General features: G+C 38.1%; 1 protein-coding gene across 1 annotated transcript in view; it reads right to left on the reverse strand.

Moving 5' to 3' along the window:
* The window catches only part of LOC150078492 (transcriptional regulator protein Pur-beta-like), a 247,945-nt gene extending 221,726 nt beyond the window's left edge, over window positions 1-26,219 (reverse strand). Inside the window, exons 1-2 of the mRNA XM_090384653.1 lie at window positions 26,109-26,219; window positions 11,335-11,430 (exon numbers count right to left, since the gene is read on the reverse strand). The gene's annotated coding sequence lies outside the window, so the exon portion shown is untranslated. The remainder of the gene's footprint in view (window positions 1-11,334; window positions 11,431-26,108) is intronic.
* Window positions 26,220-26,283: the final 64 nt, after the last annotated feature.

Genomic DNA, 26,283 nt, shown 5'->3' on the forward strand with positions numbered 1-26,283 from the left:
CCAAATCACTGGCAAGCTAATTTTAGATATACACCAAATGAAAAAATCAAGAACCGCATAACTCCGAGTTTGCGTAAGTCGGGGTAGTGTAAGTCGGGGTATTACTGTAGTAAAAGGCACATTTAATGTTGCACTTATGTAATCATTAAGCTTTCTAAAGATAAGCTTATAGCAATAGCTTCTAGTTTTGGAATGTAATGGCATGACAATCATAAATTAGCATTTTTTATTTTTTCAAGACATCTCCTGTCCATGTGCAATTCATTATAATATTAGAAAAATTGAACTTTTTTCATAAAAGTGAATCTAGTTCTCACAATGCATGTGAAGCATGCAAGTTGGAAGTTTAATATTATTCAACTGCGATATTTGTGATAAACTGGTACACACCTTAACACTTCATACATAAGTAACTTGTAATTGGAATTAAGTTTTATCGGCATCTTGGCCAAGTCTACTAATGGATTATGGGAAAAGACATGTGTACAGTGGCTTTCAGTGCTGGAATAATAGCACACAAACTAATTTCGTAATAGAAGTACTGTTGACATTGTGGTGTATCCATATTTTACAGGGGTACTGCATACGCAGTTGTTGCTGTTGTAGTATGGTGTTTTTAGGAGTATCAGCAACTAAGGCTATATTGCTCCATGTATATTGTCTGTAAATTGTGTGTGTTCTGTTTTCTGGATGAAAATTCAGAGTTTCCGGGAAGGAAAACCTATGCTACTCTCGCCTGAGACCAACTAACTCAGCAACATTGTGAAAAAGGACCATAAAAATTCCTCCCATCATCGGCGGGACTCGAACTTTGGTTTTTTTTTAACCTGGTGTGGGGAAGAAGGCGATTATACCAACTGCACCACCCATGAGGTCACTGCTATGTAACAAGCATTACAATTTTGCTGGCACTGAATTAGATAAACTATTATTGTTATCTTGAATGCTGTTTTCAAGTGTCTTTATAATTATTAAAACATGTGACGACTCTATTAAAAGAAGAAAAAAATTAGGATGATATCCGTATCAAGGAAAAATGCTCCAGGCTGACAGGCTAATTGACTATAACATGGAAGTTTCACTTTAGGATTCTGTGTGATGGATTACTTCAGTGCCGGGAGGTAACCTATTTTTTACTACTGACATTGTAATATTTCTAAGACTCAGAAAATACACAAATTAAATATTGTAGTTCATTCTGAAGGTCATTTTCATTGAAATAATATTTTATTCCAAGTTCTAAAATGATTATTATATTTAAAATTAAGATTTAGAAAATTTACATTTTCATTAACCTCCAAGTCTAAATTGTATTTTAATCCATTGTGAGCTAAACTGCTGAAATAAGCTAGTGATGGTATTGTGGTCAGATACTATTAGAGGGCATCATCTGCATTAGCAAAGGCACATGATGCAAGAAAGCAAGCTTATATAGCATCAGCCAAAAAAAAAAAAAAACACCCTTATTTCACCCATCCACTCGCTCCAAATGTTTGTCAAGTTCTGCCTTGAATCTATTTAAGCTATCAACTTCTACAACAACAGATGGAAGTTTGTTCCAGCAATCGACCACCTGCTGGCTAAAGGCAAACTTCTGCACATCTATCTTACAACCGTCTTTCCTCAATTTGAATTTATGCCCTCTCAGGTGATTATTCTGAGCAAGAGGAAGAATCCCATCAGTATTGAGCATGCTCAAACCATTCAAGGCTTTATACACCTCAATCAGATCACCTCGCAGGTGCCTAGTGTCCAGAAACTGTAATTTGCAAAATTTAAGCCTTTCTTTGTAAGAGCAACCCTTTGTTCCATTCACTAATCTTGTTGCCCTTCTCTGTACTCGTTCCAACAGCTCTACATCCTTCTTCAAATGAGGCCTCCAGACCTGTATACAGTACTCAAGGTGTGGCCTGACCATTGCCTTATACAAGGGGATAATCACCTCCTTATCCCTGTTAGAAAAATTCCTGTATATCATTGACAAGACACCATGAGCTACTCTTGCAGACCATCTGCACTGCTCAGAAAACTTCATATCTGCCTGCACAATTACCCCCAGTTCCTTTTCATTCTCTACCACTGTCAGTGTGGTACCACAGAGTTTATACATTACTCTGGGATTACTGCTTCCCATATGTAGTACTTTACATTTGTCAATGTTAAACTTCATTTGCCACCTCTCAGCCCATCTGCTCAACTTTTCTAGATCCTGTTGCAGCAGTGTACTGTCATTAGTGTCATTAACAACCCTGCCAACCTTCATATCGTCTACAAACTTGGACATTAAGCCTGATATACCATCATCAGTATCATTTATAAATACTGAAAACAACAATGGACCCAACACTGAATCCTGAGGGACTCCACTAATAACATTAGTCCATGAAGAGCAGTGTCCATTGATTACCACTCTGTCTTCTCCCACTTGACCATCCTTTTATCCATAGCAGCAATTTGCCTCCAAAGCCACACTGCTCCAATTTGTCTGCCAGGGGCAAAGGTTGATGACGTTGTAGAGCGAATATCATCTTTTAAGGGCACAAAAGGTGATATAGTTGTACACGTTGGCACTAATAATATTAAGAGTAGGAGACCCGCAGAATTACTTAACAAGTACAGGTCACTGTTGAACAGAAGCCGAGAATTAGGGTTGAATTTGAAAGTGTCTGCAATTCTGCCCAGACACGACAGGAGGGAGTATATGATGAGAGCCTTGTCGATCAATTCGGCCCTGGAAAGATTGTGCAAGGCTCAAGGGGTAGAATTTTTTTCAGCCTGGACTGTACTTGTTAACAGGAGAGATTGCTTCTACAGGGATGGGATACACTTAAATAGAAAGGGGGCAAGAATATTTGCTGATGCTATCGAGGCAGTGTTAGGTGGGTCGGAAAACTGCTAGCTTGGGGGGAGACAAAGACCAATAGATTGACAGTAGCCACTGGCAGAGGTGAAAGAGATTCTTGCACTGCTTCTATTAGAATGAGCAGAAGCCTGAAAAACAAGATGCATGGTATTTCAGAGACTGCTGGGAGCCATTGCGGTACAAGTAAACACATGGGTTGTGTTAGGGTAGCTAAGAATAGAAACAGGTGCAGGTATACTTGCGTGTACACCAATGCTAGGAGTTTAGTAAATAAATTTGATGAATTTGAGGTATTGCTCAGAACATCGAAGGCAGATATTGTTGGGATATCAGAGACGTGGTGTCACACAGATGTATGGGATGCAGAACTGCAATTTGGGGAGTACAACGTCTACAGAAAGGAGAGACAGGATAGGAAGGGAGGAGGGGTTATGCTATTAGTTAAGAAACACATAAAAACCAAGGAAGTGAAGCCAGTCGACATCGCTGGACAGTGCAGTGTGGAGTCAGTTTGGTGTGACATAAACATTGGGAGATCAAAATTGAGTAGGAGTGTGCTATAAGCCTAATGACTCTGATGAGTATAAAAAGGAACTGTACAGGGAAATAGAGTGGGCCAGTAAATCAGAGTGTCTTATAATGGGAGATTTTAATTTCCCTGATATTGACTGGAATTTGGGGGCTGGTTACTCTCACACTAGCAGGACTTTTGTGGATTTATTGGATGATTGTTTTCTACATCAGCATGTTCGGGAGGCAACTAGAGGGAGTAATACTCTTGATTTGATTATCAGCAGTGATTCTTCATGCATTAAGAATCTGCAGATAAATGAACCACTAGGTGGCAGTGATCACAGTGTGCTGAAGTGGGATTTACTCAAAGAGGTAACTACCATTAGGGGTAAAGGGAAGGGTTATTGCTTCCGTAAAGGCGACTACGATGGACTGAGACAGTATTTAAATTCTATACAGTGGGACCAACTGATGATGTTACCAACAGCAAATTCAAAATGGGAAGCATTCAAAGAACTTATCTTGGAAGCTACTAGGCTTTACATACCAACTAAGAAATATTGTTCAAGGGTTAGGCCAAAATGGATGTCAGATGAACTAATGAGGCATATGGCAGAGAAGAAAAATGCATGGGATACATACAAATTAACACATGACACAGAAGCCTATGATAGATACAAGTTGATATGCAACCAAGTTACAAAGGAGGTTAGGCAGGCGAAGGCAGATTACGAGAAATCCTTGGCAAGGGATGCAAAGAAAAACAGCAAAGAGTTCTTTACTTATGTAAACTCTAGAAGGAAGGGGATGAATCAGATTGGTCCACTTGATATTGATGGGTCAACTGTTGATGATCCTGCTCAGGTAGCTAACAAACTAAATGAATATTTTGCATCGACATTCACACATGAGGAGTTATTCAGCGAGGGGAATGCCAGAGGTGTATTCAACTCTAGCAGTAAGCTAGAGAATCTTGAAATAACTGGGAGTAAAGTGGAGGAGAAACTGTTGAAGATAAACACAAGAAAGGCACCCGGGGTGGATGGGATCTATCCAGTTATATTAAAGGAGGCAGCAAAGGAAGTAAGCAAACCCTTAGCCATAATTATGAGAGCTTCCTTGGACTCAGGAGAGGTACCCATAGACTGGAAATGTGCAAATGTGACCCCAATTCACAAAGGAGGATCAAAGGCTGACACAAGTAATTATAGACCTGTGAGCTTAACTTCTGTTCCAGGAAAATTAATGGAGGCACTGGTTAAAGAAGCACTGCAGGATCATTTAGACAAGACTTCAGTTATAGCTCAGACACAGCATGGTTTTGTTAAGGGGAAGTCTTGCCTGACCAACTTGATTGGATACTATGATGCAGTCACAAAAGAACTGGATGCAGGGAATAACTTTGATATTATATACTTGGATCTTAGAAAGGCTTTTGATACTGTTGCACATGGAAGACTGCTACACAAATTGGAGCAGTGTGACATTGGAGGCAAATTGCTGCTATGGATAAAGGGGTGGTTGAGGGGGAGAAGACAGAGAGTGGTAATCAATGGACACTGCTCATCGTGGACTGATGTTATTAGTGGAGTCCCTCAGGGCTCAGTTTTGGGTCCATTATTGTTTTCTGTATTTATAAATGATATTGATGATGGTATATCGGGCTTAATGTCCAAGTTTGCAGACGATACAAAGGTTGGCAGGGTTGTCAAGGACAATACTGACACTATGCTGCTGCAACAGGATCTGGAAAGGTTGAGCAGATGGGCTGAGAGGTGGCAAATGAAGTTTAACATTGACAAATGTAAAGTACTTCACATGGGAAACAGCAACCCGAGAGCAACGTATCAACTCTGTGGTACTACACTGACAGTGGTAGAGAATGAAAGGGACTTGGGGGTGGTTGTGCAGGCAGATATGAAGTTCTCTGAGCAGTGCAGACGGGCTGCAAGAGTAGCTCATGGAGTATTGTCAATGATATACAGGAATTTTTCCAGCAGGGATAAGGAGGTGATTATTCCATTGTATAAGGCGATGGTCAGGCCACACCTAGAGTACTGTATACAGGTCTGGAGGCCTCATTTCAAGAAGGATGTAGAGCTGCTGGAACGAGTACAGAGAAGGGCAACAAGATTAGTGAATGGAACAAAGGGGTGCTCTTATGAAGAAAGGCTTAAGTTTTGCAAATTACAGTGTCTGGAGACTAGGCACCAGCAAGGTGATCTGATAGAGGTGTATAAAGCCTTGAATGGTTTGAGCGTGCTCAATGCTGATGGGATTCTTCCCCTAGCTCAGAAAAATCACCTGAGAGGGCATAGATTCAAATTGAGGAAGGACAGATGTAGGATAGACGTGCGGAAATTTGCCTTTAGCCAGCGGGTGGTTGATTGGTGGAACAGACTTCCATCCCTTGTGGTGGAGGTTGATAGCCTAAATAAGTTTAAGGCTCAGCTGGACAGGTATTTTGAACGAACAGAGGGGTGAAGTGGAAGTGGGTTTTTTTTTTTTTTGGCTGATGCTGCATAAGCTTGCTTTCTTGCATCAAATGCCTCTACTAATGCTAAACTTCATTTGCCACCTCTCAGCCCATCTGCTCAACTTTTCTAGATCCTGTTGCAGCAGTGTACTGTCATTAGTGTCATTAACAACCCTGCCAACCTTCATATCGTCTACAAACTTGGACATTAAGCCTGATATACCATCATCAGTATCATTTATAAATACTGAAAACAACAATGGACCCAACACTGAATTCTGAGGGACTCCACTAATAACATTAGTCCATGAAGAGCAGTGTCCATTGATTACCACTCTATCTTCTCCCACTCGACCATCCTTTTATCCATAGCAGCAATTTGCCTCCAAAGCCACACTGCTCCAATTTGTGCAGTAGTCTTCCACGTGCAACAGTATCAAAGGCTTTTCTAAGATCCAAATATATGATATCAAAGTTATTCTTTGCATCCAGTTCCTTTGTGACTACATCATAGTTTACAATCAAATTAGTCAGACAAGACTTCCCCTTAACAAACCCATGCTGTTTCCGAGCTATAACTGAAGTCTTGTCTAGAGGTTCCTGCAATGCTTCTTTAACCAGTGCCTCCATTAATTTCCCTGGAACAGCAGTTAAACTAACAGGCCTGTAATTACCTGTGTCTCCCTTTGATCCTCAATTGTGGATTGGGGTCACATTTGCATATCTCCAGTCCATGGGTACCTCCCCTGAGTCCAGGGAAGCTCTCATAATTATGGCTAAGGGTTTGCTTACTTCCTTTGCCACCTCCTTTAATATAACTGGATAGATTCCATCCATCCCAGGTGCCCTTCTTGTGTTTATCTTCAACAATTTCTCCACCACTTTACTCTCAGTTATTACAAGATTATCTAGCTAACTGCCAGAGTTGAATACACCTCTGGCTTTCCTCTCCCTGAATGACTCCTCAAGTGTGAATGTCGATGCAAAATATTCATTCAGTTTGTTAGCTACCTGAGCAGGATTATCAACAGTTGAACCATCGATATCATGTGGACATCTGTTTCATTCCCTTCCTTCTAAACTCTTTGCTGTTTTTCTTTGCATCCTTTGCCAAAGATTTCTCGTAATCTGCCTTCGCCTGCGAACCTCCTTTGTAACTTGGTTACAGACCAGCTTATATCTATCATAGGCGTCTGTGTCACATGTTAATTTATATGTATTCCATGCATGTTTCTACTCTGTCACATGTCTAATTAGTTCATCTGACATCCATTTAGGCCTAAATCTTGAACAATATTCCCTTGTTGGTATGAAAAGCCTAGTGGCTTCCAAGATTAATTCTTTGAATTTTGAATTTGCTGTTGGTAACATCATTAGTTGGTTCCACCGTATAGAATTTCAATACTGTCTCAGACCACCGTAGTTGCCTTTACGAAAGCAAAAACCCTTCCCTTTACCCTTGATGGTAGTTACCTCTTTGAGTAAATCCTGCTTCAGCACACTGTGATCACTGCCACCTAGTGGTTCATTTATCTGCAGATTCTTGATGCATGTAGAATCACTACTGATAATCAGATCAACAGAATTACTCCCTCTAGTTGCCTCCCGAACATGCTGCTGTAGAAAACAATCATCCAATAAATCCACAAAAGCCTTGCTAGTGTGTGAATGACTAACCCACAAATTCTGGTCAATATCTGGGAAATTAAAATCCTCCATTATAAGACACTCTAATTTACTGGCCCACTATTTCTCTGCACAATTGCTCATTATACTCATCACATTCATTAGGCCTATAACACACACCTAATCTCATTTTTCCTTTCCCAGTGCTTATGTCACACCAAACAGACTCAACATTGCATTGTCCACCAACATCAGTTGGATGCACCTCCTTAGATTTTATGTGTTTCTTAACTAACAACATAACCCCTCCTGTTCTGTCTGTCCTTTCTGTACACATTGTACTCCCCAAATTCCAGTTCTGCACTTCTTATTTCTATGTGACACCATGTCTCTGATATCCCAACAATATCTGCCTTTGATGTCTTGACTAGCACTTCAAGTTCATGGAACCGATTAACTATACTCCTAGCATTGGTGTACATGCAAGTATACATGCATCTGTTTCTATTCTTCGTTACCCTAACACAGCCCATGTATTTACTTGTTCCACTATGACTCCCAGCAGTCCTGGAAATTCTCATTGTCTTGCTTTCCAGGCTGCTGCCCAATGGCAATTCAATAGAAGTAGTGCAAGAATCACTTTTACCTCTGCCAGCGACTACTGTTAATTTATTATTCCATGTATCCCCCCAAGCTAGCAGTTTTCGGACCCACCTAACTCTGCCTCGATAGCATCAGCAAATATTCTTGCCCCCTTTCTATTTATCCCATCCCTGTACTCTCCTGTTAACAAGCACAGACCAGGCTGAAAAAAATTCAACCCCTTGAACCTTGCACAATCTCTCCAGGGTCGAATTGATCAACAAGGCTCTCATCATATACTCCCTCCTATCATGTCTGGGCAGAATTGCAGACACTTTCAAATTCAACCCTAACTCACGGCTTTTTTTCAGCATTGTCTTGTACTTGTTAAGTAATTCTGTCGGTCTCCTACTCTTAATATCGTTAGTGCCAACGTGTACAACAATATCACCCTTTGTGCCCTTAAAGGATGATATCTGCCCTACAATGTCATCAACCTTTGCTTCTGGCAGACATACCCTGGTCCTGTTCCATCTATCCTTTTTACACAATATGTTCCCCGTTTCCCTGACAATAGAGTCACTTACAAAAACTAGTTCCTTTGGGACCAGCGCATTCTGCCTTAGGGATTGCCGCTGTGTTGCATGATGCATAACAGACAGCTTCACATTTGACAAAGTGGAGGGTGCCAAATATATTTATGAAAGGGGAAAGTGGTTTAAAATCAGTATTTGTTTATATATCCATACCAAACTGTAAATGCATGGCTTTCACAAGAAACAAAGTTAATTTTGGAGTAATGAGAGCTATACATTGTTTTAGAGCAGTATTAGCATTAGCAATTTGCATAAGGTAGTTTTTTGTTAAGATATATATATACTATTACATATACATTTCTGTACCAATGTAGATGTAGAATACACTTTAGCAATCATTTCCCATGCCAGTACTGTATCTAGGTACGGGCACAGGCATGGGAAATATTTTAATTTTTTTTAATATAAAAAATGGTTGTTTCTTAATATAATACTCTAATTATACAAAAAAATTCAATATTGGCTTATTTATATTACAGTAAATTTATTTATTTTATAACCAGATGTTAAAAAAAATAAATTTTTGCCTATTTTTATTATTAAAACCTAGTTTTAATGCAATAAAAACCCACAATAATACAGATTCACATTTAAAATTGTTTTCTTTGCTCTGAATGTGACATCATATCTCCTAGAATGAGATGGAAGATACGTGTGCGCTAATGCAGTACGTTACAAGTTGCTACCTGAACTAGAACATTATTGTTTGTTGGCGAGTGGAACATATTTCTGTGCCTTGGCAACCGGACCAAACCATTTTGCAGCAGGATAAAGTAAAGAGGCACCTCACTGAGCAATACATATGACATTTACTAGTATTGTTGTTGTAGTAGTAGGATTTAAGAGCATCAGCCACTAAGGTCATATTGCTCTGTATGTACTGTTTGTAAATTGCATGTGTTCTGTGATTGATTTTCTGTTTTTCTCAATGAAAAACCAGAGTTTCCGAAAGGGGAAACCATGCTACTTTTGCCTTAGACTAACTCATCCACATTATGAAAAAAATAAAAATGATAAAAAGTCACTGATGGGACTCGAACTTACATCTTTTCCACCCAGTGTAGGCAGGGCAGCAATTCTACCAACTGTACTTCCTACAAGGGCCATGTACTAGTATGTACCTTGAAGATGAAGCAAGATGTGTTAGTTTAATTGTACATAAAAGTCAATCTACAAGAAGAGCTGTTCTAGCTATAGGTTTATCAGAAATAACAATTAAGCTGATTAGAAAAGAACACGTATTGCTGTTGCACTTGGAAGATAAATTAAAATCCCCACGTAAGAAAAAAAAAAAAATCAGTGTGTAGGAAAAGAGTTAATGAAAGTAGATGATTTTGATATATGAATTATTCATCACACTATTCAAGAATTTTATAATGTAGATAGAAAGGTATCCACTTTAAAAAAATTGTTGCCAGTTATAAGGCAGAAAATGGATTTTCCATTCGGGAAAATCCAATACACTGTATCATAGCGTTCAACCAGACAAGCCTCGGAATATTTTGTTGTAGAAGCAAGGTATTATAGAGTGGTTGGTGAGACACAATGTATCGTTGCAGCCTAGTATGCATAAATGTGAATTATTGTAAATTATTAGCCATTTAGAAATTCCAAAAACATACACAGCGGATAGAATACTCCACGAGCATGGACACATTATCTTAAGATTACCACCATATCATTGCAATTTAATCTCTATTGAATTAATATGAGCTCAAACAAAAAATTTTATTCAAAATAAAAATATTCAAGGAGATCTGAATATGATGCATCTGACAAAATACATGAAACAAGGAATAGTTAGCATAACTCAAGAAAGATGGAAAAGTTGCATTGACCACATTTTCAAGATAGAGCAGCAGAAGTATTGGACAACCGATTGCATTATTGAAGAATTTACCGAATTAGTGTTTAGTAAAATGAAAGAGATAACGAAATTGAAATGACAACAGAAACAGATCAAGAGAATGTAAGGTTTTTAATTACATGTTTATTAAATATTAATTATTTCTGAATATTTCTGAGTACTATACAGATAAATGAAATATTCTCGGCTTTTTATCTTATTCTAAAATCAGAAAACTTCACGAATTTATTTGAAATTCAAGCAAGTGCAAAAGAAATTGCAATTGTTTGAAGGAATTCTCACTGGCGAAGACGGAGCAGGGACATCGATGCCAAAGAGTTACGTCAAGAAATCTAATCTTTGCAGCATTTTTTAAAAGGAAAATATTTTGGTTGCTTAGAATCATTCACATTTATTCAAAAAAAAAAAAAAAAAAAACTTAGTTCAATTATAACCCAACATCATTTCTCTTTTAATTTGCATCTTGCCAAATTATAACATAGGAATGCATTTTTTTTTTTTTTCCACAGGGAATTGAGTTTAAGTTCTTTTAATTCTTCCAACATATTTTTTTATTTTTTCAAAAACCACAAAAAATTAACAATATGTCAGTCTCAAGAAAATAAGCTATGATAATCCTTACAACTTTCTATAATTTCCAATATTACACAGAAATATGTGGAAAGAACTAAAGTTCTATTTAAAAATTAAATATTCTATATGAAAGGAAATTAAGTTCCTACCTATAACTTGGAGTGACGGGAATAAGACAATGAACAGAAACTATATTAGGAGATTAATCTTGTGGACTCATTCAAATCAAATTTCTTACATAGTCATTGAAGGAGCATAGTTTTGAGTAGTAGTTCTCAACTAGCAGTACATATACTCCTTGGGGAAGGAGGGACACAAGAGGATATTTCAGCACCTGCTTGAAAAGAAAATGCATGCCTTAAAAACATCAACCCTTCAATTTCATTTAGAAATACAGCTCAAAAAGATCAAAATACACATTTATAAATGGATAAACTAACTTTTATGCTGAAATATTCTCATCTCTATCCTTATTCTCATTGAATATTTTCCTTATTAGTCTGACTAACCTTTTAACTTTTCTTTCTTAGTCTACAGAGAAATGCAATCTAACAAATATTAGTCTACAAAAATATAATACTGTATAATGTTCCACTCTTCACCATATCTAAAAGAGGGTGATCATTTAATTTGCGGGACTGGTGCAAGATCTTATGTTTACTGTGTGAACTTTCCATAACTGCTGCTGGAGGCACTCTCCCTGTTGCTAGTGAGCAGACTGTGCGCATGCCAATACTTGTCGAGTTAGTGTTGCATACTGCTACTGCAACAGGATCTAAAAGGTTAGGCAGATGGGCTGAGAAGTGGCAACTGAAGTTTAACATTGACAATTGCAAAGTACTGCATATGGGTAGCAGTAACCCAAGAGAAACATACTGTGTGGTACTACGCTCAGGGAAGTGGAGAATGAAAAAGACCTGGGGGTAATTGTGAAGTCAGATATAAAGTTCTCTGAGCAGTGCTGATGGGCTGCCAGAGCATGTCATGGAGTCTTGTCAATGATATATAGGAATTTTGCTAGCAGAGACAAGGAGGTGATTATACCTTTGTACTAGGCAATGGTCAGGCCACTCCTTGAGTACTGTTTACAGGTCTGGAGGCCTCATTTTTGAAAGGATGTAGAGTTGCTAGAACAAGTACAAAGAAGGGCAATAAGACTGATGAGAAGAACAAAGGGGTGCACTTACGAAGAAAGGCTTAAGTTCTGCAAGTTGCAGCTTCTGGGGATTAGGCACCTGTGAGGTGATCTGATTGAGGTGTATAAGGCCTTGAATGGTTTCAGCAGGCTCAATGATGATGGGATACTTCTGCTTGCTCAGATTAAGAATCTGAGGGAGCATAGATTCAAATTGAGGAAAGACAGCTGTAGAATAGATGTGCAGAAGTTGACCTTTAGCCAGCGGGTAGTTGATTGCTGGAACAGACTTCCATCTATTTCTGTGGAAGTTGGAAGCTTAAATAAATTTAAGGCTGAATTGGTAAAAAAAGATACTGACTATTAAAAAGTGATAAATGTTTAGGTGGTTAAAATAGTAAGGAAACAATTAGTTTTGGTTGGTGCAAATATGGCTGGTAATGAAAAATTTAAGCTTTTGGTAATAGGCAAAAAGTAAACAACCTTGATGTTTCAAAGGAGTAAAGTCATTAGAGTTGGACTACAACAAAAAATTTTAAATGACAAGTGAAATTTTTGAACAGTGGATTTTAAATTTCAATAGAAAGATAACAAAAGAAAACAGAAAAATTGCACTGATTGTCAACAACTGCCTTGCCCACCTTTACCCAGTAATTTCAAAACTTACAAGTGTGAAGCTTGTTTTCTTCCCTCCGAATACTTTGTTTAAACTGCAGCCAATCAACAAAGGCATTATCAAGAATTTCAAAATGCACTACTGAAGGAGCATACTGAAAAAAATTATACTGAGAATAGAAACCAACGACCCTATAGATTTCTGTTTTATATCTCTGTGAATATCATCGCCGACCGGCTAACCAGGTGGGTAAAGTGCCTGCCTAGCAACCCAAAGGTCGCGGGTTCGAATCCCACCTCAGGCTTGGATCAAAGTACTGCAAAAACACCTTGGGAGGTGCATTATGACCACAGAAGTGATGCGCCAACAACTACCAAAAAAAAAAATATCATTCTTCTTTTTCTTGGTGATTCCTCTCTCTCTCTCTCTCTCTCTCTCTCTCTCTCAAGGCAACTTGGAAATTTTGGCTGGTGCGGCATAAGCCTCAGGCTTCCTTGCACTATATGGCTAATAATAATAATAATGTACATATTTGCGAAAATTGGACTACAACAAAAATTTTTCAATGACAAGTGAAATTTCTGAACAGTGGATTTTAAATTTCGATAGAAAGATAACAAAAGAAAACAGAAAAATTGCACTGATTGTTTCTCTCTCTCTGAGAGCAACTTGGAAATTTTGGCTGGTGCAACATAGACCTCAGGCTTCCTTGCACTATATGGCTAATAATAATAATGTGCATATTTGCAAAAGTTGGTGAAAGTGTAAAGTCAAGATGTAATGGAAACAATGATTCAGAATTGTTTCACAAAAGCAGGTTTTGCTAAAATGCTAATTAATAGTGATGAAAAGGATGAATTACTTCAAGATATTGCGCCGCCGTAGCTGAGTGGTCAGGAGCAGGAGTGCAGTAGCACATGCTCTTTGAGTAGACCGGGGTTCAAGCCCCTGACTGCTAAATACGGTTGATCTGCTAACCCACACTGGACCAGTGTGGCAGATTATGGTCCATTTCCCTCAGCATGAGTTGTTGAGGAGGCTTCCATCCTGCAGTGGGTTGATAATGGCTGCAGTTTACCTTTTTTTTATTGAGTAATCTTGGGAATGCCAAGCGAGAGGTTTGATCATTGGAGAAATTATTCTTGATGAATTTTTTGGAGTTGGTAATGATGTGATAGTAGCTGAATATCTGAGTGACTCCAACATTTTGAACTAGTGACAGCATCAATGATGAGTCAGATGAAAATGAGGGCAATATTAAACCTTCCAAACATGATATGTTGGCAGCATTTGAAACTTTGCATCAAGGCCTTCAGTGTGAAGAAAATGTGCCAGAAAATATATGAGTGTTTAAACAAATGCGAACATTTTTACAAATGCTGTAGAGTAAAATCCAGAGTGCAACAAAAAATAATTAAATATTTTAAGAAATAATTCATAAAAGTATGCTAATATAATGAGCACAACATGTAAGTAGTCATTCCTTAATATGTGGGTATTAATAAATTTAACTGTTTTAAAAAATAGAAAATTTATTCATTCCTACTTATTTCTGATTTATTTCCAATTTTTTACTATATTTCTAAATGTTGAATTATAGTATTTTTCATTATTGAAAAGGTCATCTTTTTTTATAATATAATTTCTGTTTAATGAATTTTATCAAGCAAATAATCGATTTCATTATATAGAGGTCTGACTGTACATTGCGGTGAAACAAAGCATATAAATCATTTGTGGAAAAATGTGTATGTCATTTTGGAATTAAATTAGGTGACCAATATAAAAGTTGGGCACACATAAAAGTGTGCTATACATGTGTAGAGGGACTTGGAATTCTGGAAATGTGGCAAAGAGAAAGCCATGCCATTTCCCATTCCAATATGGAGGTAAACTTGACAACATTAGCATTAGTAGAGGCATATGATGCAAGAAAGCAAGCTTATGCAGCATCAACCAAAAAAAAAAAAAAAACCCACTTCCACTTCACCCCTCCGTTTGTTCGAAATACCTGTCCATCTGAGTCTTAAATTTATTTAGGCTATCAACTTCCACGACAAGGGATGGAAGTCTGTTCCACCAACCAACTACCCGCTGGCTAAAGACAAATTTCCCACATCTGTCCTACATCTGTCTTTCCTCATTTTGAATTTATGCCCTCTCAGGTGATTATTCTGAGCAAGAAGAAGTCTCCCATCGGCATTGAGCATACTCAAACCATTCAAGGCTTTATACACCTCTATCAGATCACCTTGCCGATGCCTAGTTTTCAGACACTGTAATTTGCAAAACTTAAGCCTTTCTTCGTAACAGCAATCCTTTGTTCCATTCACTAATCTTGTTGCCCTTCTATGTACTCGTTCCAGAAACTCTACATCCTTCTTGAAATGAGGCCTCCAGACCTGTATACAGTACTCAAGGTGTGGCCTGACCATTGCCTTATACAAGGGAATAATCACTTCCATATCCCTGCTAGAAAAATTCCTGTATATCATTGACAAGACTAAGGCCATATTGCTCCAGGGATATGCGATGGTCATTCCCTGACCTTTCCGCATCCTTCGTATTTGGTGGCCCCGGTCTAATCAAGAAGCGTGTGCTACACACTGCTGCTCCTGCCCACCTGGCTACGGAGGTGCCATAGCTACTCTTGCAGCCCGTCTGCACTGCTCAGAAAACTTCATATCTGCCTGCACAATTACCCCCAGGTCCTTTTCATTCTCTACCACTGTCAGTGTCACAGAGTTGATACATTGCTCTGGAGTTACTGTTTCCCATATAGTACTTTACATTTGTCAACATTAAACTTCATTTGCCACCTCTCAGCCCATCTGCTCAACCTTTCCAGATCCTGTTGCAGCAGCATAGCGTCAGTAGTGTCCTTAACAACTCTGCCAACCTTTGTATCATCTGAAAACTTGGACATTAAGCTTGATATACCATCATCAATATTATTTATTAAAAAAAAAAAATCATTAATGACTGTTACTTTTGTTCTGTAAATATACAGGTTATATTGCAAGCACTATACCCCAACAACATTATTTCAGCTATAAGGCCAGTCTCCCACTAACATGAACAGCAAGTACCATCTAAACCAGTTACTTTTAGCATTAGCATAGGCATACGATGCAAGAAAGCATGCTTATGCAGCATCAGCCAAAAAATAAAAATAAAAAAATAATAATAAAATAAATTTAAAAAATATATAAAAAAAAAAAAAACAACTCTGATTTCACCCCTCCATTCGTTCCAAATACCTGTCCAGCTCAGCCTTAAATTTCTTTAGACTATCAACTTCCGCAACAAAATATGGAAGTCTGTTCTATCAATCAACTACCCCACTGGCTAAAGGCAACCTTCCACACATCTATCCTGCAACTGTATTCCTCAATTTGGATTTATGCCCTCTCAGGCGATTATTCTGAGCAAGAAGATTGATCCCATCAGCACTGAGCATGCTCAAACCATTCAAAGCTTTATACACCTCAATCAGATCACTTTGCAGGTGCCTAGTCTCCAAACACTGTAATTTGCAAAACTTAAGCCTTTCTTCATAAGAAAAACCCTTGTTCCATTCACTAATCTTGTTGCCCTTCTCTGTACTTGTTCCAACAGCTCTACATCCTTCTTAAAATGAGGCCTCCAGACCTGTATACAGTACTCAAGGTGTGACCTGACCACTGCCTTATACAAGGGGATAATCACTCCTTATACCTGCTAGAAAAATTCCTGTATATCATTCACAATACACCATGAGCTATTCTTTCAGACCGTCTGCACGGCTCAGAAAACTTCATATCTGCCTGCACAATTACCCCCAGGTCCTTTTCATTCTCTACCACTGTCAGTGTAGTACCACAGACTTGATACGTTACTTTGGATTTACTGCTTCCCATATGTAGTACTTTACATTTGTCAATGTTAAACTTCATTTGCCACCTCTCAGCCCATCTGCTCAACTTTTCTAGATCCTGTTGCAGCAGCGTACTGTCAGTGTCATTAACAACCCTGCCAACCTTCGTATCGTCTGCAAATTTGGACATTAAGCCTGATATGCCATTATCAATATCATTTATAAATACAGAAAACAACAATGCACCCAACACTGAACCCTGAGGGACTCCACTAATAACATTAGTCCACGAAGAGCAGTGTCCATTGATTACCACTCTGTCTTCTCCCATTCAACCATCCCTTAATCCATAGCGGCAATTTGCCTCCAATGCCACACTGCTCCAATTTGTGCAGCAGTCTTCCATGTGCAACAGTATCAAAGGCTTTTCTAAGATCTAAGATTTTATATATGATATAAAAGTTGTTCTTTGCATCCAGTTCCTTTGTGACTGCACATAGTATCCAATCAAATTAGTCAGACAAGACTTCCCCTTAACAAACCCATGCTGTGTCCGAGCTGTAACTGAAGTCTTGTCTAGATGATCCTGCAATGCTTCTTTAACCAGTGCCTCCATTAATTTTCCTGGAACAGATGTTAAACTCACAGGTCTATAATTACTTGTGTCAGCCTTCGATCCTCCTTTGTGAATTGGGGTCACATTTGCACATCTCCAGTCCATGGGTACCTCCCCCGAGTTCAGAAAAGCTCTCATAATTATGGGTAAGGGTTTGCTTACTTCCTTTGGTGCCTCCTTTAATAGAACTGGATAGATTTCATCCACCTCAGGTGCCTTTCTTATGTTTATCTTCAACAATTTCTCCTCTACTTTACTCTCAGTTATTACAAGATTATCTAGCTTACTGCCAGAGTTTAATACACCTCTGACATTCCCCTCCCTGAATAACTCCTGATGTGCGAATGTAGATGCAAAATATTCATTTACTTTGTTAGCTACCTACTTTTTGAACATAATCAGATTCTGAATCTGTCATTTGAAATTAGAAATGGCAAATGATGCTAGAAAGCAAGCTTATACAGCATCAGAAAAAGAAAAAAAACTTTTCCATTTTCATCTGTCCATTACTATAAACCCACATTACTATGCTTTTCAATTTGGGATGAGGGAACAGATGGCAAGAGATGTAAAATAGCTATTAGGAATATCAACATACTTTTCAAGAGCAAACCCCAACATTTAATCAGACACCAAGCAGAGTCCTCCAATCCCAGAGGTCCAGTCTACCACACAGAGTGTGGACACAGGAGCATGTACATGAGAGAGTTGTACATAAGATTTTCCAAGAGAATATAGGGGCATTCCAAGAATGTTCAATTTTGTAGATTGAAAAAATTTTTCAGATTTTCCTAAGTTTCTGTTCTCTTCACTGACCAGGTTTGCCAAAGGTACACATTCAAAGGAGGATTCATTCGGCAGAAAATATTATAAGGGAAGGTCACCTCCATCAACAGAAATTTAAGGGTACAATTCAATCAATAGTTCTTCCAGTTTAAAAAATAATATCAAACCAAACATAAACAGAAGTCACATCCAAATGCAGCAACTCCTAGAAGAACATATAGATTAACTAAATCCTCCACAGAAAATGAAGCCATATTTCCAGAAGTAATCATAGAACAGAAAATTCCATAGAACTTAGAAGCAGATCCAGAAAGCTTCCTTCAACTAGTTAACTTGTTTTCATTGATGTTTATCTGTTATTTCAGATTAGTTTGTAGGTTCCATTTTTTTTTTATGTGAATTCAGTCTTAGTTACAATATAGTAGTCATCATATATCACCATTTGATATACGATTTGTATTTAATTTTGGCTCTTGCCGGGGTCTCGGGTTTTGCAATCCCAACCAATTTTATTTTCTTTTGCTACTTTCTATTCTACTTTGTAAAGAACAGATTGCATCACAGCACAGCAGGTTTAGTAATTTCCAGTAATATCAGTTTTATAGTAGATTTTTTATTATTCTGTGGGGGGGGGGGGGAATATGAATGATTATTCTCATAAAAATAACAAACTGGCTTGCCAATTGTGGGAACGGCAGTATTATCAAGCTCTATGATTTATTTAACTATTTTTAATCTATCCCTTGCTTATTTCTTTCCCCCTTTACCTTGGAGCCACAAAGGCTGTTGTTTTATTTCTTTATTCCTTTAAATGGGGGGGAGGGTCCTCACTTCCCTTCCAAGGCCCACATGCTATCTGCTGCATAATATATTAATCCCATTAATTTTATCTTGTTTATTAATCAGAAGATCCAAGTACTGAGGATTTTATTTTATTATTTTTTCTCTTTATACTAGCTTCCCTTGTTTAGATAGTTCTCATTACTTACTATAGCTCTGAGGTGTCAGTCTATTAAGACGAAACAAGGGGTATTAACATAACAAGGATTTATTTACCATTTGTACAATTATTTACACATTCTAAATTATTCATGATATCAAAATTTTACAACACAATTATTATTATACATGAAATGGTGTCCTCCCTTAATCACTCTTCTTAAACAATTCATAAACTTCCACTATGTTTTCAATACAAAATCTTAAATATTCTGTCCTATACACTTTTATATGGTCATATATATATATCCTTTCCAACATATATTGAATAACTCCAATAATTTTTAACTCTCTCTTACATACTCTATGGAGGAAATTTCTACTGAATACAATTCACTCTGTTAATAGCTATTAGACAATTCATGATACCAACTCTTTTACTTTTAACACATTTCTTTAAGTTTCTAACCAATACCTCTAATCACAGATAAGAAACATACTCACTCACTCTCTTTCTCTCTCTATATTTCTATCATATCTTATTCCTATCCTTACAATATAGTAGTCATCATGTTACAATACTTCTCAAACTGTCCTGTCCAATTTTCTCCCTTGGATTTCTTTATAACACAGTTCTCGTTAGTAAAATTCTCTAAACTGACTTACTTGATTTCTTCCCACTCTACCTGGAAGAGTAGTTGATTTCTGGTCCTTCCGGTCTTTCATGGGTGCCTCTTCTCAGATTTCTTCTCTGATCCGCTAGGCTTACGGCTCTTTTCTGCCTCCACATCGATCTTCCCACACTCAGGACTTTCTCCAGGTCATTCTACTTTTCGCTATTATCTTTACCCACTAAACTATCATGATCGGACTTTCCGTACGCGTTTCCCGCACTCCCAAAATATCTTTCCACCACTCTCTTGCACCTGTCCCTGGGACTCTCACCCGGATCCTTTCCTTCCCGGTTTCGTAACTCTGTTTTCTGGCCCTCGCTATCGTCTGCTCCCTGCATCACCTTTTTGTTTCAAACTGCCTTCCTTATTTTTCGTCCAATCATTTGGTAGTCCTCCATCATTCTCTTCTTTTTCATTCGCTCATTTCTTATCCCTTTTTTTTTAACCAGATTCTGGTAGGTCAAACTGCCTTCTTTGTGATGAGAGCATCCAGGCACTAAGCAATCTCAAGAACTATCCTTGGTATGACCATTTCCATTTACCTCTTCCGTCACGCTCTATTTCAAGTTACCACCCTTGAAATTATTGAGAGTGCCTTCCGAGTTGGCCGTTTGTACTTTGTTTACCACTCGAACACTGTGTGCTCTCTGATCTCGGGTCTTCTTTTTCTGATGGAGTCCGAAACCGTTCTAGGCTGTGGGCATTCTTTTGTCCCCTACTACCGTAAGTTCGGTACAGCCCTACATTCTGTAAACAAGAACCGCATCAAAACTGGCCTACCTATCGTACTACCTTTTGACCAGTCCCCCTCCTGCTGCTACGCTAATCCGGTCCCTATTGAAATGTACACAGCGCAAGCAAATTCTGCTGAGTGCTTGTCTGTTTTAAACATTAGATATTTTTTTAAAAAAAAAGGTAAATTTCAATATCCTAAATATAAGTAAGAATGGTTCTTACAATTCCCTACATTCAGTTTAATAGTGTTTGTATCAATGTCAGCTCTATCTAAAGGCACAGGTTTGCAGCATGTTGAATTCTGTGTTCAGAAGGTTCTTCATTAGTTGTAGTTTCCATTCTGTTTTCCATGGGGTTAGAGAGTATTGCTATCATATGGGTTTTATAAATAACTCAATACTCTCAGACCTGTGTTGAGTTACTTTTAAAACCCATATGATAGCAATATTCTCTAACCCCATGGAAAACAGAATGGAAACTACAACTAATGAAGAACCTTCTGAACACAGAATTCAACATGCTGCAAACCTGTGACTTTAGATAGGTAAACTGAAAACATATCTAAAGTCACAGGTTTGCAGTATGTTCAATTCTGTGTTCAGAAGATTCTTCATTAGTTGTAGTTTTCATTCTGTTTTCCATGGGGTTAGAGAGTATTGCTATAATATGAGTTTTAAAAGTAACTCAACACGAGTCTGAGAGTATTGCAGTCACATCATCATTACCCTCTACCCTGCTCCTATTCCTAATGGTTGGTTTCCTAATCAATATTAACAGATTCCAAAGTATTTAAAGCACTTCCGACATTTCAATAAGTAGTGTTCCTCAGTGTGATATAGTTAGGTCTCTTCTTGGTACAGTTTTAGAAGTTCTCCAAGTAAGTACATGCATTGATCTAATTTATTTTTAACTCCATAGTTTGTAACTCTCATTCAAGAAAAAAAAATCTTTAAAATTATTTTTATTTTTTTGTTAATTATTTTTATTATTTAGGTACTACTCCAGAGTGCTGTTGTTATCTTTTAGGTACATCAGCGACTTAGATCACATAGTGCTACTGTACAGTATAGGTGTACAAGTGTGTGTGTGTTTAAAATTTGTATATTGTTGTAGCCTCTAAAACCCAGAAAAACTTGAAGAGGAAACTCCTATTCTGCTATCAATTGGTTATCTACTGCCTCAACTGAAGACAACATTTGAAATTCCTCCAGTCAGATGGGAATGGAACTCACCTGAGTTCCATTCCCATCTCCAAGTGAGTGACGACTTGCAAAATGACAACTGTCACAGAGGGCTTTCCGAGTATTTTTGTAATACTATTATTATCACGATTGTTAATTATCTCCTACCATTATAAATAGCTTTCCCTCTTCAAGTACTTACATTTCTGATGTGTGCTTACCCACAGTGCATCATACTGTCTCAGGGAGAAGTGTCAAATTCTACTTGATGTAAATATAAAATAATAAATAAAAAAAAAAAAAAACATCAGACCCATTAGTCTTATAATGGGGGATTTTAATTTCCCAGATATTGACTGGAATTTGTGGGTTGGTCACTCACACACTAGCAAGGCTTTTGTGGATTTATTGGATGATTGTTTTCTACATCAGCATGTTTGGGAGGCAAATAGAGGAAGTAATACTCTTGATTTCTGTAGAGTATAATGTCTACAGAAAGGATAGACACAGGATAGGAAGAGAGGAGGGGTTATGCTATTAGTTAAGAAATACATAAAATCCAAGGAAGTGAAGCCAGTCGACATCGCTGGACAGTGCAGTGTCGAGTCAGTTTGTGTGGCATAAGCACTGGGAGATCAAAATTGAGAGTAATTGTTGTTGTTGTTTGGTTTTTAGGAGCATTAGCAACTAAGGCCATATTGCTCTGGAATATGCGGTGGTCATTCCCTGACCTTTCCGCATCCTCCATATTTGGTGGTGACAGGCTCGAACCCCGGTCTAATCAAGAAGCGTGTGGTATGCACTGCTGCTCCTTCCCACCTGGCTACGGAGGTGCCAAATTGAGAGTAGGAGTGTGCTATAGGCCTAATGACAATGATGAGTATAATAAGAAACTGTACAAGGAAATAGAGTGGGCCAGTAAATCAGAGAGTCTTATAATGGGGGATTTTAATTTCCCAGATATTGACTGGAATTTGGGGGCTGGTCACTCACACAATAGCAAGGCTTTTGTGGATTTATTGGATGATTGTTTTCTACATCAGCATGTTCGGGAGGCAACTAGAGGGAGTAATACTCTTGATTTGATTATCATTAGTGATTCTTCATGCATTAAGAATCTGCAGATAAATGAACGACTAGGTGACAGTGATCACAGTGTGCTGAAAGGGGATTTACTCAGAGGTAACTACCATCAGGGGTAAAGGGAAGGGTTATTGTTTTCGTAAAGGTGACTACGATGGTCTGAGACAGTATTTAAATTCTATACAGTGGGACCAACTGATGATGTTACCAACAGCAAATTCAAAATGAGAAGCATTCAAAGAACTTATCTTGGAATCTACTAGGCTTTACATACCAACTAAGAAATATTGTTCAAAGTTTAGGCCTAAATGGATGTCAGGTGAACTCATGAGACATATGGCAGAGAAGAAAAATGCATGGGATACATATAAATTAATATGTGACACAGAAGCCTATGATAGATACAAGTTGATCTGTAACCAAGTTACAAAGGAGGTTAGGCAGGTGAAGGTAGATTACAAGAAATCTTTGGCAAGGGACGCAAAGAAAAACAGCAGAGTTCTTTACTTACGTAAACTCTAGAAGGAAGGGGATGAATCAGATTGGTCCACTTGATATCGATGGGTCAACTGATGATGATCCTGCTCATGTAGCTAACAAACTAAATGAATATTTTGCATCGACATTCACACATGAGGAGTTATTCAGCGAGGGGGATGCCAGAGGTGTATTTAACAAGAAAGGCACGTGGGGTGCATGGGATCTATCCAGTTATATTAAAGGAGGCAGCAAAGGAAGTAAGCAAACCCTTAGCCATAATTATGAGAGCTTCCTTGGACTCAGGGGAGGTACCCACAGACTGGAGATGTACAAATGTGACCCCAATTCACAAAGGAGGATCAAAGGCTGACACAAGTAATTATAGAGCTGTGAGTTGAACTTTTGTTCCAGGAAAATTAATAGAGGCACTGGTTAAAGAAACACTGCAGGATCATCTAAACAAGACTTTTGTTATAGCTCAGACACAGCATGGTTTTGTTAAGGGGAAGTCTTGCTTGACCAATTTGATTGGATACTGTGATACAGTCACAAAAGAACTGGATGTAGGGAATAACTTTGATATTATATACTTGGATCTTAGAAAGGTTTTTGATACTGTTGCACATGGAAGACTGCTGCACAAATTGGAGCAGTGTGGCATTGGAGGCAAATTGCTGCAATGGATAAAGGGATGGTTGAGAGGGAGAAGACAGAGTGGTAGTCAATGGACACTGCTCATCGTGAACTAATGTTATTAGTGGAGTCCCTCAGGGTTCAGTGTTGGGTCCATTATTGTTTTCTGTATTTATAAATGACATTGATGATGGAATATCAAGCTCAATGTCCAAGTTTGCAGACAATATGCAGGTTGGCAGTGTTGTCAAGGACACTACTGTCACTATGCTGCTGCTGCAACAGGATCTGGAAAGGTTGAGCAGATGGGCTGAGAGGTGGCAAATGAAGTTTAACATTGACAAATGTAAAGTACTACATATGGGAAACAGAACCCCAGAGCAACGTATCAACTCTGTGGTACTACACTGACAGTGGTAGAGAATGAAAGGGACCTGGGGGTGGTTGTGCAGGCAGATATGAAGTTCTCTAAGCAGTGCAGATGGGCTGCAAGAGTAGCTCATGGCATATTGTCAATGATATATAGGAATTTTTCTAGCACGGATAAGGAGGTGATTATTCCCTTGTATAAGGCAATTGTCAGGCCACACCCAGAGTACTGTATACAGGTCTGGAGGCCTCATTTCAAGAAGGGTGTGGAGCTGCTGGAATGAGTATAGAGAAGGGCAACAAGATTAGTGAATGGAACAAAGGGGTGCTCTTACGAAGAAAGGCTTAAGTTTTGCAAATTACAGTGTCTGGAGACTAGGCACCAGCGAGGTGATCTGATAGTGGTGTATAAATCCTTGAATGGTTTGAGCATGCTCAATGCTGATGGGATTCTTCCTCTTGCTCAGAATAATCACCTGAGAGGGCATAAATTCAAATTGAGGAACGACAGATGTAGGATAGACGTGTGGAAATTTTCCTTTAGCCAGCGGGTAGTTGGTTGGTGGAACAGACTTCCATTCCTTGTTGTGGAAGTTGATAGCCTAAATACATTTAAGGCTCAATTGGACAGGTATTTCGAACGAAGGGGTGAAGTGGAAGGTTTTTTTTTTTTTTTTTGTGGCTGATGCTGAATAAGCTTGCTTTCTTGCATCATATGCCTCTACTAATGCTAATGCTAATATTTAGCAAAATTTTTGTTCCTCTTCTGTGTCAGAAAGGCACATTATATCCAGTGATTCTCCTTTTTACATTGTCCCATCCTCTCTTTAATCACAGCAAATAATCAAATCCAGACTCTCCACATCTGAAATGATGCCAGACCCACCGATATATTAATTGTATGACTGAGGTCAAAGCAAAAAGATAACTCCCTTGTGTTGTGTTGTGTGCAGTTGTGGTAACATGACACATCACTCAACACTATGTGGAAAAGGCCTTAGTTAAATCCTATCTCTAGTGAAATTCTTATAGGCTGCTTTTTTTCTTATCACATGGCAGCCAAGTTAGTCAATGTTCTGAGCATTGTTTTTCTTCCCAGAATTTCATTTACAAGACAGTCAAACGAACTACAGAATATGCTGCTTAATTTACATACACAATATACTGAGCCTAATTAATCATCATTCATTCACACCCTCATCTGAAACAAGGGAACTCTCATGGCATCAAATAAATCCCCCCGTTTTGTTTTAATTATTAAAAAAATAATAATTTTAGCTTTTTTCACTGAATTGAAAACGGTGATCTGTTAATACTGATTTCGAAAGCCCAATTAAAAAATATCGAACGAAAATAAATGCAAGAAACCAATAATAATAATATTTTTATCCTTTTTTGGAATTTAAGGTCATTGACCCCCTTCCCCCCAAATCGAAACTCAGACGCGCGCATAGAGTGTCTCATTTGCAACGTGAACGTTTATTTTTGTTAGAGTTTAGCCAGAGATCAAAGCATTAACACCTGTCGTTGGCGTCTCATGGACACTACGTGAAAATGGGGAGGGGACATTGACTATTAGAAAGGCAGATGCTATGGCTCGCTCGGCAACTGGTAAGTTGCCAAACCAAAATTTAATGTCTCGAAATCAAAACAGAAAATACAGTATGCCGAATTAGAGAATATTGATGGAATAGTAGTACATGGGAAGAGTTTATTTCATTTTCGTATTAAAAACAAACAAAAATAAAACAGTTAATAATAATAAAAGTGGCGTCTGTCAGATGCTATGCCAGCTGTCGAAGGTTAAGGACTTCAACTGTCTGCGCAATGTCGTAATAACAGAATTAAGAAAAACGTACTAATTTTTTAAAATATATTAGCATAAGTAGAAAGACACTAAAATAAATACCTTAATAATTCACAAAGTTATAAATAAAATTTAAGAAACTAGGTGGGTTACTGAAATGTACATACTATGCCGCACTCCAACCTTTTCATTCACCAACATTGTAACCTTCCTGCAATAATCGACTAGACTTCAGCCTCGTTCTCAATGCTATAAATAATAACGTATTTGCGTCCAA

The sequence above is a fragment of the Mastigoproctus giganteus genome, chromosome 11 (assembly GCF_048544385.1).
Source record: "Mastigoproctus giganteus isolate SK-2022 chromosome 11, ASM4854438v1, whole genome shotgun sequence".
In the NCBI taxonomy this organism is placed as follows: domain Eukaryota; kingdom Metazoa; phylum Arthropoda; class Arachnida; order Uropygi; family Thelyphonidae; genus Mastigoproctus; species Mastigoproctus giganteus.